This window comes from Schistocerca cancellata, chromosome 8, assembly GCF_023864275.1.
Source record: "Schistocerca cancellata isolate TAMUIC-IGC-003103 chromosome 8, iqSchCanc2.1, whole genome shotgun sequence".
Classification (NCBI taxonomy): domain Eukaryota; kingdom Metazoa; phylum Arthropoda; class Insecta; order Orthoptera; family Acrididae; genus Schistocerca; species Schistocerca cancellata.
Window position 1 is genome coordinate 140,031,464 of NC_064633.1, and position 3,103 is coordinate 140,034,566.

At 47.1% G+C, this 3,103-nt stretch overlaps 1 pseudogene; it reads left to right on the forward strand.

The window, feature by feature from the left end:
• The first annotated feature begins 2,465 nt into the window (after positions 1 to 2,465).
• On the forward strand, positions 2,466 to 2,584 carry LOC126095828 (5S ribosomal RNA; annotated as a pseudogene).
• Positions 2,585 to 3,103: the final 519 nt, after the last annotated feature.

The following is a 3,103-nucleotide window of genomic DNA, read 5'->3' on the forward strand; positions in this document are numbered from 1 at the left end:
CGTATTGTCACCGCAGGAGGATTTTCCTGGTAAATATATAGCGACCGTGTCGGAGGAGTACGTCAGTGTTTCGTGACCGGTGAGTGGATGTACTGTCTCCGCGCCAGGAAAAGTGGCAGCATTTTCTAGGTGTGTCAGCTGGCGCCGACGCTAAGGCATGTACTACTACATGGCCCCACTGGATTCATTAACAATCGAAGGGTTGATGTTTTCCGCTAGAGTCAGCGAAGGAAGATCCGTGATGTTTGGCTGCCCTGTTGTCAACTTTCAATTCCGAGTTGCCAGCTTTCAGTTCCGAAACGCAAATGCCTGCGGGCGAAGAGAATATTGCCATTTAAAGAGCCGTTTCGTGATTGCTTGATGTAGCCACGGGGAGCAGCCGCGCCAAGCCCACTGCATCTTTCCGGAATCTTCTTTCGCCGACTGTAGAATAGGTTCAAATGGCTCTGAGCACTGTGGGACTTAACATCTGAGGTCATCAGTCCCCTGGACTTAGAACTACTTAAACCTAACCTAAGGACATCACACATATCCATGCCCGAGGCAGGATTCGAACCTGCGACCGTAGCAGCAGCGCAGTTCCGGACTGAAGCGCCTAGAAGCGCTCGGCCACAGCGGCCGGCTGTAGGACGGGACCTGGCTACTCCAGTTGAGCGGGCGCTTAAGAAACTTCCGTCTTATCAGCCCCTCGTCTCTCTCAGTGCAGACACCTCGTGTCACGGCCATAAAAACATGAGAGTAAACAGCTTTCTTGGATTTATTTCTTCCTCTGATGTTTCTGCAGAGAGCAGCGATGGACTAGAAATTAACAACGCGACCTTGGTTTGATAATAACTGGAAATAACTGGATAATAACCATATACATATAATAGTTAAGTGGGAGTGATTGAGAAAAACGATTCTCACTTCTCTCTGGAACAAAGAAACTGAAAAAATCAAAGTCCTTTCATTAAAAAACTACACGCAATCTGTATAATTGTATAGGCGCCCGATACTATAGGTTCCATGTCTAATTCTTTTTTCTTCTTTTTATTCTAGCGCCTATTCCATCTAGTACAGGATCCTGTTCTTCACGATTTGACAATTTTTTTAATGATTTTACTTTATGGTAACCTAAGAGACGGAAGTCTTGTGCTCTATCTGTCTGTGAAACGTGTAAACTTTGCCCCGTGTATTACTTTAACTGTATATGTATCGTATTCCCTGGGCGAAATCCGGATATCAGCCCAGTATTTGCATAAAAGAGATTGGGAAACCGCCTAAAAACAACACTCAGTCAGTTATATATATATATATATATATATATATATATATATATATATATATATATATATATGCACTATCCCGTGTGTCCTCGGTGGCTCAGACAGACAGAGCGTCTGCCATGTAAGTAGGAGATCCCGGGTTCGAGTCCCGGTCAGGGCACACATTTTCACCTGTCCCCGTTGACTTACATCAACGCCTGTATGGAGCTAGGGTATTCATTTCATTGTAATTTCACTCAGTTAATAGATGTACCGGCTCGCCACACACATTCGATCTGCGCCTAGCTTACCTCTCTGTCTCGCCAGCCAACACACTGCGCGTTATGCTATACAAGCAGGTCGCTATCGCTTCTAAGTATAAATTAAATATCCAAATGAAGCACTCTTTGACATGGACGTTACTCTAAACACTATAGGAGAATCAGTATGACGTGACAATTGAAAATATGTGCCGGACCATGGCTCGAGGACAGACTACTTGCTTATCGCGAGTATCGCTTAGCACGCCTCCAAGCTTGTCTCGGACTTTCACTGTTACTGGTATGTCTCTCTACGGTTTCTTGAATATTGGTGGCACAGGTTATCCCATGTGGTATATAGGAATTAGAGGATTGTACGTTATACTGCCACACAAGATATAAATTATCTGAATTAAGATTCTCTGAAGTAATGTGAAGGAGAACACATGCGTAGTGTTTGGATATCATAGCTAGAGGCATCAAAGTTTGAGACAGGTCTGAAGGCGTGCTTAGCTAACTACTGGTTAGGCTGTTGTCCCCGATAAGCTAGGTATACGGCTTCGACTTCCGCTCTCGCACAGATTTTCCACATACTTAAACCGGTTATTATTCCACAGTGCCTTGACAGAGGAACTTGCTTGGACTTCCTGCGGAATACTCTGCTGGGATGGTTGACAAAGTGCATTTGGCAGTACGACAGGTTATGTGGTTTTTGCATGACGGGGCACCATCCCAGTTCCGCATTACAATTGGCTGACACCTCAGCAACATCTTGCCCGTGCGTAGGATAGGATGCATTGCCCCCATAGCACGACCTGCTAGATCACCGGACTTAAACCCCTTGATTTTTACCGTCCATTTCCGGACACATGTTCGTAGTATCTTTCTTCCTCCATTTCTGGTCAGGAATCTGTCCATGCGCTTTGTCGGTTTTATTAACATTCACCCTGTATACTGCACGGGCAACGGCCTTGCCGCAGTGGATACGCCGGTTCCCAGTCAGATCACCGAAGTTAAGCGCTGTCGGGCGTGGTCGGCACTTGGATGGGTGACCATCCGGGCCGCCATGCGCTGTTGCCATTTTTTGGGGTGCACTCAGCCTCGTGATGCCAACTGAGGTGCTACTCGACCGAATGGTAGCAGCTCCTGTCAAAGAAAACCATCATTATGACCGGGAGAGCGGTGTGCTGACCCCACGCCCCTCCTATCCGCATCCGCAGCTGAGGATGACACGGCGGTCGGATGGTCCCGGTGGGCCTATTGTGGCCTGAAGACGGAGTGCTGTATACTGCATAGTCATGGTGATCTGGTGGGTATAGCACGAAACTCCATCTCTGAAAGTCCGTGGTTCAATCCTGGGTAGGAGCAGGGAATATTCATCGTTCCATTCCTTCCAGGGCAGCCAAAGGTCCACTAAGCCTGGGACCCTTTCTTAGGGGCAAAAGGAGTCTGGGGCGATGTGCTCACTGTCCTACCCTTTCTAGTGAAGTGGCGAACGAAGGCTGCCTTCAAGCCACAAGCCCGCTCGTGGTTGATCGCCACGGACTTGACATTTTTCATTTTCAAATGCTATAGTGTATACACAAAAAGTAAAATTTC